This window comes from Nerophis ophidion, linkage group LG08 (genome assembly GCF_033978795.1).
Source record: "Nerophis ophidion isolate RoL-2023_Sa linkage group LG08, RoL_Noph_v1.0, whole genome shotgun sequence".
Classification (NCBI taxonomy): domain Eukaryota; kingdom Metazoa; phylum Chordata; class Actinopteri; order Syngnathiformes; family Syngnathidae; genus Nerophis; species Nerophis ophidion.
This window is the reverse complement of record NC_084618.1, coordinates 20,498,230-20,511,140: the sequence shown is the minus strand read 5'-3', so window position 1 is coordinate 20,511,140 and position 12,911 is coordinate 20,498,230. Positions and strand designations below refer to the sequence as shown.

Genomic DNA, 12,911 nt, shown 5'->3' with positions numbered 1-12,911 from the left:
TAAGGACTCTAGTCAAAGATACTCTTTATAACAGAAGTGCTGTGTTTAGGAATCTTTGACAAAAACGTTAGTCCAAGATCCTCTATATGACAGAAGCGTAACTCTGCTTTAAGGCCGTATTGCAAGAACACTGATCAAAGATTCTCTATTTGACAGGAGTGCTATGGTTTAAGAACCTATACTTTGAAAACACAAGTCAAAGATCATCTATGTAAAATAATTGCTAAGCTGTTTTTAACTATCGACTACAAACATGTTAGTCAAAGATCCTGTAAATGACAGGATTGCTCTTCTTTTTGTTAAGGACTCGAGTCAAAAATCCTCTTTATAACAGAAGTGCTGTGTTTAGGAATCTCCGACAAAAACGTTAGTCCAAGATCCTCTATATGACAGGAGCAAAACACTGTTTGTATGTCCGTATTGCAAAAACTCTGATCAAAGATTCTCTTTTTGACAGGAGTGTTATGGTTTAAGAACCTATACTTTGAAAATACAAGCCCAAGATCATCTATGTAACAGGTGTGCTAAGCTCTTTTAAGCAATATACTATAAAAAAGGTTAATCAAAGATCCTCTAAATGACAGGATTGCTATTCTTTTTGTTAAGGACTCTAGTCGAAGATCCTCTTTATAACAGAAATGCTGTGTTTAGGAATCTCTGACAAAAACGTTAGTCCAAGATCCTCTATATGATAGGAGCACAACACTGTTTTAAGGCCGTATTGCAAAAACACTGATCAAATATTCTCTAATTGACAGGAGTGCTATGGTTTAAGAACATATACTTTAAAAACACAAGTCAAAGATCATCTATGTAACAGATGCGCTCAGCTCTTTTAAGCAATATACTATAAAAAAAAAGTTAATCAAAGATCCTCTAAATAACAGGATTGCTCTTCTTTTTTTAAGGACTGGAGTCAAAGATCCTCTTTATAACAGAAGTGCTGTGTTTAGGAATCTCCGACAAAGACGTTAGTCCAAGATCCTCTATATGACAGGAGCACAACACTGTTTTAAGGCCGTATTGCAAAAACTCTGATCAAAGATTCTCTATTTGACAGAAGTGCTATGGTTTAAGAACCTATACTTTGAAAACACAAGCCCAAGATCATCTATATAACAGATGTGCCAAGCTCTTTCAAGCAATATACTAGAAAAAATGTTAATCAAAGATCCACTAAATGAAGGATCGCTCTACTTTTTTAAAGGACTCTAGTCAAAGATCCTCTTTATAACAGAAGTGCTGTGTTTAGGAATCTCCGACAAAAACGTTAGTCCAAGATCCTCTGTATGACAGGAGCACAACACTGTTTTTAAGTCCGTATTGCAAGAACACTGATCAAAGATTCTCTAATTGACAAGATTGCTCTTCTTTTTTCAAGGACTCCAGTCAAAGATCCTCTTTATAACAGAAGTGCTGTGTTTAGGAATCAGTGACAATAACGTTAGTCCAAGATCCTCTGTATGACAGGAGCACAACACTGGTTTAAGGCCGTATTGCAAAAACTCTGATCAAAGATTCTCTATTTGACAGGAATGCTATGGTTTAAGAACATATACTTTGAAAACACAAGTCAAAGATCATCTATGTAAAATAATTGCTAAGCTGTTTTTAACAATCTACTACAAACACGTTAGTCAAAGATCCTCTAATTGACAGGATTGCTCTTTATTTTTTAAGGACTCGAGTCAAATATCCTTTTTAGAACAGATGTGCTGTGTTTAAGAATCTCCGACAAAGACGTTAGTCCAAGATCCTCTATATGACAGGAGCACAAAACTGTTTTAAGGCCGTATTGCAAAAACACTGATCAAAGATTCTCTATTTGACAGGACTGTTATGGTTTAAGAACCTATACTTTGAAAACACAAGCCCAAGATCATCTATGTAACAGATGTGCTAAGCTCTTTTAAGCAATATACTATAAAAAAAATGTTAATCAAAGATCCTCTAAATAACAGGATTGCTCTTCTTTTTTTAAGGACTCCAGTCAAAGATCCTCTTTATAACAGAAGTGCTGTGTTTAGGAATCAGTGACAATAACGTTAGTCCAAGATCCTCTGTATGACAGGAGCACAACACTGGTTTAAGGCCGTATTGCAAAAACTCTGATCAAAGATTCTCTATTTGACAGGAATGCTATGGTTTAAGAACATATACTTTGAAAACACAAGTCAAAGATCATCTATGTAAAATAATTGCTAAGCTGTTTTTAACAATCTACTACAAACACGTTAGTCAAAGATCCTCTAATTGACAGGATTGCTCTTTATTTTTTAAGGACTCGAGTCAAATATCCTTTTTAGAACAGATGTGCTGTGTTTAAGAATCTCCGACAAAGACGTTAGTCCAAGATCCTCTATATGACAGGAGCACAAAACTGTTTTAAGGCCGTATTGCAAAAACACTGATCAAAGATTCTCTATTTGACAGGACTGTTATGGTTTAAGAACCTATACTTTGAAAACACAAGCCCAAGATCATCTATGTAACAGATGTGCTAAGCTCTTTTAAGCAATATACTATAAAAAAAATGTTAATCAAAGATCCTCTAAATAACAGGATTGCTCTTCTTTTTTTAAGGACTGGAGTCAAAGATCCTCTTTATAACAGAAGTGCTGTGTTTAGGAATCTCTGACAAAAACGTTAGTCCAAGATCCTGTATATGACAGGAGCACAACACTGTTTTAAGGCCGTATTGCAAAAACACTGGTCAAAGATTCTCTTTTAGACAGGTGTGCTATGGTTTAAGAACCTATACTCTAAAAACACAAGTCAAAGATCATCAATGTAACAGATGTACTAAGCTCTTTTAAGCAATATACTATAAAAAAGGTTACTCAAAGATCCTCTAAATGACAGGATTGATCTTCTGTTTATAAAGACTGTAATCAGAGATTCTCTACGACAACGTTAGTCAAAGATCCTTTCTCTGACAGGAGCGCAACATTGTTTTTAAGGAGGAGTGAGACCTCAAAGGCGACGTGGACCCAACGAGCCGTGATTGCTTTTTAACGGCCGCTAAAAAGTGCTGAGTGGCGCGGCGAGCGTGACGATGACTGAGCGGGATATGAGGCGACCATCTTCACTTTTGTTTTGTTTTTTTTGTCTTTGTTCGGAGGCCAAAACGTATGTGATGACTCAGCAGCGTGGTGTTTGTGATCCTGAGCAGGAGGTGACTTTCGAGACCCTGGTTTTACCAGCAGGGGAGCACGTTCGGCAGCACACTCGCACAGAGTACTGACAAGCAGACACGGTGTGGAGACAGCAAAGGGAGAACGGACGCATTTTGGCTTAAAAATGAACGATAAAGGTGAAGTTATAACACTGAAACACCCTCATGGCTAACGTCCATCCGCAGTGTTTTAGATACTTCTAAATCACTAATCCTCGCCTCTATGGCGACACATTAAGTTTCTTTACAAGTAGCGTTATCACTGGAGGACGAGGGATAGCTAAACATGCTTCACTTTACACCGGCGTCACAATGTAAACAAACATCAAAGGTGGATCCACACATGACATCCACTGTAATGATACCAAGTACAATAGCGTATCTAGTCGATACTACTATGATTACATCGATATTTTTTTTTAATGTATATTATGTTTATAAACTCAGGAAATACATCCCTGGACACATGAGTACTTTGAATATGACCAATGTATGATCCTGTATCTACTTGGTATCGCATCGATACCCAAATGTGTGGTATCATCCAAAACTAATGTAAAGTATCCAAACAACGGAAGAATAAGTGATTATAACATTTTAACAGAAGTGTAGATAGAACATGTTAAAAGGGAAAGTAAGCAGGTATTAACAGTAAATATACAAGAAGATTAATAATTAATTTTCTACCGTTTGTCCTCAGTAATGTTGACAGAATGATAGATGACACAATATGTTCTGCGTACGTCAGCAGACAAATTAGGAGCCTTTTTGTTTATTAACTTACTACTAAAAGATAAGTTGTCTTGTATGTTCACTATTTTATTTAAGGACAAACTTATCGTAGAGGTTGCCATCTAGTGGGTTGTGCGGGCCACCACACCCCAGATTTCAGGGCACAACGCTGTAATAAATGTCCAGCAAAATGTCTTTCTCTTTGTTTGTGTCTCTCTCTCTCTCTTTGGCTCCCACTCCGACTCCAACAGAGTGTCTCATACCGGCTGCTGCTAATAAAGGCGACAGGTGATTAGATAACAAGGTCCCACCTGGGCCATCTACTCACCCGTCGCTGTCTTTCAGGCCGGTCCTGTCACACCCCCTATTCCGCGGCAGGCGCGCAGGCCACACCCCCCGCCCCTCCACACATACAGCGTTGAATTTCATCCGGGATGTCTCTGTGCATTGCTGCATTCATCTTTCCCTCGACCCTGACTCGTCTCCCAGATGCCGCCACCACCATACATGACATGAGCTCTCGTGCTCAGTCCACCCCGTCCAAAGATGGGAAATCATTTCTTTGCCAGGGTTTTAGTACTCAACTAACGATAAGAGCTCTCGTCGTCAGCTAGCAATTAGTGCGCTAGCTGCCAGCTGGCCACTCCAGCCATCGTGAGCAGCTCGCTATAAGTGGCACAATACTGTTGTTTTTTTTTAGGACTATCGTTAGTACTGCAAAATAACAATGTACCATATATATATATATATATATACACACATCATTATTCACATGTGAATAACATAAATACAGTCTATTATACAGCATTCTTCACATGTGAATATCATAAGTATATTCTATTATACAGCATTATTCACATGTAAATAACATAAATACAGTCTATTATACAGCATTATTCACATGTGAATAACATGAATACATTCTATTATACAGCATTATTCACATGTGAGTAATATAAATACAGTCCATTATACATCATTATTCACATCTGAATAATACAAACACAGTCTATTATACAGCATTATTCACATGTGAATAATATAAACACAGTCTATTATACAGCATTATTCACATGTGAATAACATAAGTACATTCTATTATACAGCATTATTCACATGTAAATAGCATACAACCAGTCTATTATACACCATTATTCACATGTGACTAATTTAATTACAGTCTATTATACGGCATTATTCACATGTGCATAATATAAATACAGTCTACTATACAGCAGTATTCACATGTGAATAATATAAATACAGTCTATTATACAGCATTATTCACATGTAAGTAGCATAAAAACAGTCTATTATACAGCATTATTCACATGTGACTAATTTAATTACAGTGTATTATACAGCAATATTCACATGTGAATAACGTAAGTACATTCTATTATACAGCATTATTCACATGTAAATAGCATAAAAACAGTCTATTATACAGCATTATTCACATGTGAATAATATAAACACAGTCTATTATACAGCATTATTCACATGTGAATAACATAAGTACATTCTATTATACAGCATTATTCACATGTAAATAGCATAAAAACAGTCTATTATACAGCATTATTCACATGTGAATAATATAAACACAGTCTATTATACAGCATTATTCACATGTGAATAACATAAGTACATTCTATTATACAGCATTATTCACATGTAAATAGCATAAAAACAGTCTATTATACGGCATTATTCACATGTGACTAATTTAATTACAGTCTATTATACGGCATTATTCACATGTGCATAATATAAATACAGTCTATTATACAGCATTATTCACATGTAAATAGCATAAAAACAGTCTATTATACAGCATTATTCACATGTGACTAATTTAATTACAGTCCATTATACAGCATTATTGGCCCTGCGATGAGGTGACGACTTGTCCAGGCGCCCCCTGCAACCTCAAAAGGGAATAAGCGGTAGAAAATGGATGGATGGATGGATACAGCATTATTCACATGTGAATAATATAAACACAGTTTTTTATACAGCATTATTCTCATGTGAATAATATAAACAGTGGATTATACAGCAGTATTCACATGTAAAGTAACATAAAAACCGTTTATATGCATTATTCACATTAGAATAACATAAATGCAGTCTATTATACATTCAAGTACAGTCAAAAAGGAACATTATGGAGTGTAATGGCTGTCGGTATCCTAAATAGCACGTTAGCATCGATTAGCATATGGACCAAATAAGCCCGATTAGCACTCCACACAAGTCAATAACTTCAACACAGCTTCACTTTAGTGCATCCACGCACAGCATAAAACGTTTGGTGGACAAAATGAGACAAAAAAGGAGTGCCAGCATCTGTTGCTCACCCCCGTCTTAGTCCCACCAGAGGACAGTATTCGGTCTCGCTTTTGACTCTGTTAGCATTTCCAAGCAGTTTTTCCTTCATATAATTCATGTTTATTGACTTAAATCTTTTTTTCCGCTCTCCATCTAATCTTTGCCTTCCTGCAGCAAGCTGGGTGGCCTTGCTCTTGTACTGGGCCTTAGAAGGTAGAAACAAGGACGCTAAAACAAAAACATTTCCAAGGTCTCAGTATTTGGCAAAGGCTTCACAGTGTCGACATGGAGTAGAAACATATTTGTTATGAAGAAACTTGGGCCTGTCAACCCGAGCATTCTTGTCACAATAGATGATCTTTGACAGTGACTGAAATGGTAAAAAATGCCCCCTGTAGAGGATCTTGAACTACTTTTTTTGGAGTAGGTTCTTAAAAAAGCAGACCTGGTTAGAGTGTCCGCCCTGAGATGGGTAGGTCGCGAGTTCAAACCCCGGCCGAGCCGTACCGAAGACCCGTTACCGCCCTGCTTTTGCACTCAGCATCAAGGGTTGGAATTGGGGTTTAAAATCACCAAAAATTATTATTGAGCGTGGCCACGACTGCTGCTCACTGCTCCCCTCACCTCCCAAGGGGTGAACAATGGGATGGGTTGAAGGCAGAGGACACGTTTCACCACACTTAGTGCGCGTGTGTGTGTGTGTGAAAATCATTGGTACTTTAACTTTATAATGCCTATGTCATGTAAAGGATCTTGGACTAGTTTTTTGGGGTAGGTCCTTTAAAACAGCATTGTGCTTCTGTCATGTAGAGGATCTTTAACTAGTTTTTTGGAGTAGGATCCTATAACAGCAGAGTGCTTCTGTCATTTAGAGGATCTTGGACTAGTTTTTGCAGAAGGGTTCCTAAAACATTTGAGTGCTTTTGTCATATAGAGGATCTTGAACTGGTTTTTTGGGAGTAGGTTCTTAAAACAACATAGTGTTTCTGTCAGGTAGAGGATCTTGAACTAGTTTTTTGGGAGTAGGTTCTTAAAACAGCACAGTGCTTCTGTCATGTAGAGGATCTTGAACTAGTTTTTTGGGAGTAGGTTCTTAAAACAACATATTGTTTCTGTCATGTAGAGGATCTTGAACTAGTTTTTTGGGAGTAGGTTCTTAAAACAGCACAGTGCTTCTGTCATGTAGAGGATCTTGAACTAGTTTTTTGGGAGTAGGTTCTTAAAACAACATTGTGTTTCTGTCATGTAGAGGATCTTGAACTAGTTTTTTGGGAGTAGGTTCTTAAAACAGCACAGTGCTTCTGTCATATAAAGGATCTTGAACTAGTTTTTGGGTGTAGGTTCTTAAAACAAAATAGTGTTTCTGTCATGTAGAGGATCCTGAACTAGTATTTTTGGAGTAGGTTCTTAAAACAGTGGAGTACTTCTGTCATATAGAGGATCTTGAACTAGTTTTTGGGAGTAGGTTCTTAAAATAGCCGAGTAGTTCTGTCATATAGAGGATCTTGAACTACTTTTTGGGAGTAGGTTCTTAAAATAGCACTGTGCTTCTGTCATGTAGAGGATCTTGAACTAGAGTTTTGAAGTAGATTCTAAAAACTGCATAGTGCTTCTGTCATGTAGAGGATCTTTGACTAGTTTTTTGGAGTAGGTTCTTAAAACAGCATAGTGCTTCTGTCATATGGAGGATCTTGAACTATTTTTGTGCAGTAGGCTCTTAAAACTGCGTATTGTTTCTGTCATGTAGAGGATCTTGGACTAGTTTTTTGGGTAGGTTCTTAAAACAGCATCGTGCTTCTGTCATATGGAGGATCTTGAACTATTTTTGTGCAGTAGGCTCTTAAAACTACATATTGCTTCTGTCATATAGAGGATCTTGGACTATTTTTTTGGAGTAGGTTCTTAAAACAGCAGAGTGCTTCTGTCATGTAGAGGATCTTGAACTAGTTTTTGGAGTACGTTCTTAAAACAGCTTAGTGCTTCTGCCATGTAGATGATCTTGAACTAGTTTTTGGAGTAGGATCCCAAAACAGCTTAGTGCTCCTGTCATATAGAGCATCTTGAACTATTTTTGTGCACTCGGCTTTTAAAACTGTGTATTGATTCTGTCATGTAGAGGATCTTGGACTAGTTTTTGGCGTAGGTTCTTAAAACAGCATCGTGCTTCTGTCATGTAGAGGATCTTGAACTAGTTTTCGGAGTAGGATCCCATAACAGCTTAGTGATTCTGTCATGTAGAGGATCTTGGACTAGTTTTTGGAGTAGGTGCTTAAAACAGCATGGTGCTTCTGTCATATAGAGGATCTTAAACTTTTTTTGGAGTAGGTTCTTAAAACAGCATATTGCCTCTGTCATGTAGAGGATCTTTGACTACTTTTTGCAGTATCTTTTGAAAACAGCAACATGTTTTCATCATATCAAAAATTTGGGACTAGTTTTTTGCAGCAGGTTCTTAAAACAACCAAGTGCTTCTGTCATATAGAGGATCTTGAACTAGTATTTTTGAAGTAGGTTCTTAAAACAGTGGAGTAATTCTGTCATATAGAGGATCTTGAACAATTTTTTTGGAGTAGGTTCTTAAAAAAGCCGAGTACTTCTGTCTTATAGAGGATCTTGAACTAGTTTTTGGGAATAGGTTCTTAAAATAGCACTGCTTCTGTCATGTAGAGGATCTTGAACTAGAGTTTTGAAGTAGATTCTAAAAACTGCATAGTGCTTCTGTCATGTAGAGGATCGTTGACTAGTTTTTTGGGTAAGTTCTTAAAACAGCATTGTGCGTCTGTCATATAGAGGATCTTGAACTTTTTTTGTGCAGTAAGCTCTTAAAACTACATATCGCTTCTGTCATGTAGAGGATCTTGGACTAATTTTTTGGAGTAAGTTCTTAAAACAGCAGAGTGCTTCTGTCATGTAGAGGATCTTGAACTAGTTTTTGGAGTACGTTCTTAAAACAGCTTAGTGCTTCTGTCATGTAGATGATCTTGAACTAGTTTTTGGAGTAGGATCCCAAAACAGCTTAGTGCTTCTGTCCTATAGAGCATCTTGAACTATTTTTGTGCACTAGGCTCTTAAAACTGCATATTTTTTCTGTCATGTAGAGGAGCTTGGACTAGTTTTTTGGTTAGGTTCTTAAAACAGCATCGTGCTTCTGTCATATAGAGGATCTTGAACTTTTTTTGTGCAGTAGGCTCTTAAAACTACATATTGCTTCTGTCGTGTAGAGGATCTTGGATTAGTTTTTTGGAGTAGGTTCTTAAAACAGCATTGTGCTTCTGTCATGTAGAGGATCTTGAACTAGTTTTTGGAGTAGCATCCCAAAACAGTTTAGTGCTTCTGTCATGTAGAGGATCTTGGACTAGTTTTTGGAGTAGGTTCTTAAAACAGCATCGTGCTTCTGTCATGTAGAGGATCTTGAAGTAGTTTTTGGAGTAGGATTCCAATACAGCTTAGTGCTTCTGTCATGTAGAGGACCTTGGACTAGTTTTTGGAGTAGGGTCTTAAAACAGCATCGTGCTTCTGCCATGTAGGATCTTGAACTAGTTTTTGGAGTAGGATCCCAAAACAGCTTAGTGTTTCTGTCATGTAGAGGCTCTTGAACCAGTTTTTGGAGTAGGATCCCAAAACAGCTTAGTGCTTCTGTCATGTAGAAGATCTTGGACTAGTTTTTGGAGTAGGTTCTTAAAACAGCATCGTGCTTCCGTCATGTAGAGGATCTTGAAGTAGTTTTTGGAGTAGGATTCCAATACAGCTTAGTGCTTCTGTCATGTAGAGGATCTTGGACTAGTTTTTGGAGTAGGTTCTTAAAACAGCATTGTGCTTCTGTCATGTAGAGGATCTTGAAGTAGTTTTTGGAGTAGGATTCCAATACAGCTTAGTGCTTCTGTCATGTAGAGGATCTTGGACTAGTTTTTGGAGTAGGTTCTTAAAACAGCATCGTGCTTCTGCCATGTAGAGGATCTTGAACTAGTTTTTGGAGTAGGATCCCAAAACAGCTTAGTGCTTCTGTCCTGTAGAGGATCTTAAAAATAGAACTGGAGAAAAAAGTCCAGGTAAATGTTCTTGGCAATTACTCGTAGGCTCTTCCTTCACAGCTATCCGCTCAGAAAAAAAACAAGAAAAAAAACATGAGCTATCAAATTTTATGTGCGTGTCAGAGCGGTGACTGAGACACCATCCTCACAGACGTCATGTATTATTTACCCGCCGCCGCAAAAAGTCTCCACCTCATCAGGCATGGAGGTCAGCTGTCGTCCGCCGTCACGCCTGACACCGGGTCAGGAGGTCACATGACCACCGGCAGACGTTTATTCAGCGGTGGGAGGCGACTGACACGCACACACGTAATTCGCACTCCTCATTTTAGTCTTTTTTAGCTGCCTGGCGGCGATAAAACTCGGCTCGTAACAATAAATAGCATCTGTGTTGGCATGGCAACCTGACCTTGAGTCTGTGGTCGATCCGCATCAGCATTTTGGTTTTAAAACGCGGCGGGTAAACGGTCATGGTGCATGGCCCCCGCCTTATCTTGCAACACTTTTTTTCAGCGTTGTCTTCATTGGACACGTTTTGCTTTTTCTTTGGCTTTTTTTTTGTGAATTAAACAAAAAGTGTTAGAATAACCATAGAATTGAATTTAAACATCCATCCATTTTTTACTGCTTGTCTTCCTCGGGAAAAAAGGTAAACTTTAAAGTAAAAGACTCCCGACGATGTTGCCAGTTGGCTGTTGGCGCGATCCCAGGTTGCAGAGAAGACAGGCAAAGGTTGTTTCTGGTAGGTCCGAAATAAGCAATGGGACACATTTGAACCGATACGGTACCAATTACTGGTGCTTGGGAATCGATACCAGTGCTCAACGGTACCAATCAGAGGAATATAGACATTGTTTGAAAAATGACCCGGAAAACTGGGAATTTGGGGTTATCTGGGTTAATTTTCTGAAATTGTTTTTGGGGGGTTTTCGATTCCCGGTTGAGCCGAACATTTTTTTGGTGTGAGAGTCCGGTCCATAGTGGATCTAACATAATATTGTGAGAGTCCAGTCCATAGTGGATTTAGTAAATAGTGTGAGAGTCCAGTCCATAGTGGATCTAACATAATAGTGTGAGAGTCCAGTCCATAGTGGAACTAACAAAATAGTGTGAGAGTCCAGTCCGTAGTGGATCTAACATAATAGTGTGGGAGTCCAGTCCGTAGTGGATCTAGCATATTAGTGTGAGAGTCCAGTCCATAGTGGATCTAGCATAAAAGTGTGGGAGTCCAGTCCATGGTGGATCTAGCATAATACTGTGAGAGTCCAGACCATGGTGGACCTAACATAAGAGTGGGAGTCCAGTCCATAGTGGATCTAACATAATAGTGTGGAAGTCCAGTCCATAGTGGATCTAACATAAGAGTGTGAGAGTCCAGTCCATAGTGGATCTAACCAAATAGTGTGAGAGTCCAGTCCATAGTGGAACTAACAAAATAGTGTGAGAGTCCAGTCCCTAGTGGATCTAACCAAATAGTGTGAGAGTCCAGTCCATAGTGGAACTAACAAACAGTGTGAGAGTCCAGTCCGTAGTGGATCTAACATAATAGTGTGGGAGTCCAGTCCATAGTGGATCTAGCATATTAGTGTGAAAGTCCAGTCCATAGTGGATCTAGCATAAAAGTGTGGGAGTCCAGTCCATAGTGGATTTGACATAATAGTGTGAAAGTCCAGTCCATAGTGGATCTAGCATAAAAGTGTGAGAGTCCAGTTCATAGTGGATTTAACATAATAGTGTGAGAGTCCAGTCCATAGTGGATCTAACATAATAGTGTGCGAGTCCAGTCCATAGTAGATCTAACATAATACTGTGAGAGTCCAGTCCATAGTGGATCTAGTTAATAGTGTGAGAGTCCAGTCCATAGTGCATCTAACAAAATAGTAAGAGTCCAGTCCATAGTGGATATAACATAATAGTGTGAGAGTCCAGTCCATAGTGGATCTAACGTAATAGTGTGAGAGTCCAGTCCCTAATGGATCTAACATAATAGTGAGAGTCCAGTCCATAGTGGATCTAACTTAATAGTGTGAGAGTCCAGTCCATAGTGGATCTAACATAATAGTGTGAGTCCAGTCCATAGTGGATCTAACATAATAGTGAGAGAGTCCAGTCCATAGTGGATCTAACATAATAGTGAGTCCAGTCCATACTGGATCTAACATAATAGTGTGAGACTCCATAACATAGTGGATCCAACATAATAGTGTGGGAGTCCAGTCCATAGTGGATTTAGTTAATATTGTGAGAGTCCAGTCCATAGTGGATCCAGTTAATAGTGTAAGAGTCCAGTCCATTGTGGAGTGGTCCATCCCCAGTCCTGACTTTGAACAGCTAGCGCGTCATCTGTGGTCACTTAATCTGTGTGCACCCCACCTCCTCTCCACGAAGAAGGGAGGGAAGAGCAGAAAAGAGACGGCAGATCAACTGGTCTAAAAAAGTGGGTCTATTTTAAAGGCTAGATGATACAAATGAGTTTTAAGATGAGACTTAAATGCATCTCTAACTGTTACCGGGAGGCCATTCCAGAGTACTGGAGCCATATTACCGTCATCTTGCAGTCCACACGTATCTCTTATGTTTGACTGCCATCTACTGGTCACACTTATCAATACACAATGTATCAAATAAAATCGCTTCGA

The 12,911-nt window shown here is 38.6% G+C and overlaps 1 protein-coding gene across 1 annotated transcript in view; it reads left to right on the top strand.

Moving 5' to 3' along the window:
• LOC133557151 (laminin subunit gamma-3-like) overlaps window positions 1-12,911 on the top strand; it is a 182,285-nt gene that overhangs the window by 124,046 nt on the left and 45,328 nt on the right. The gene's annotated exons all lie outside the window — the stretch shown is intronic.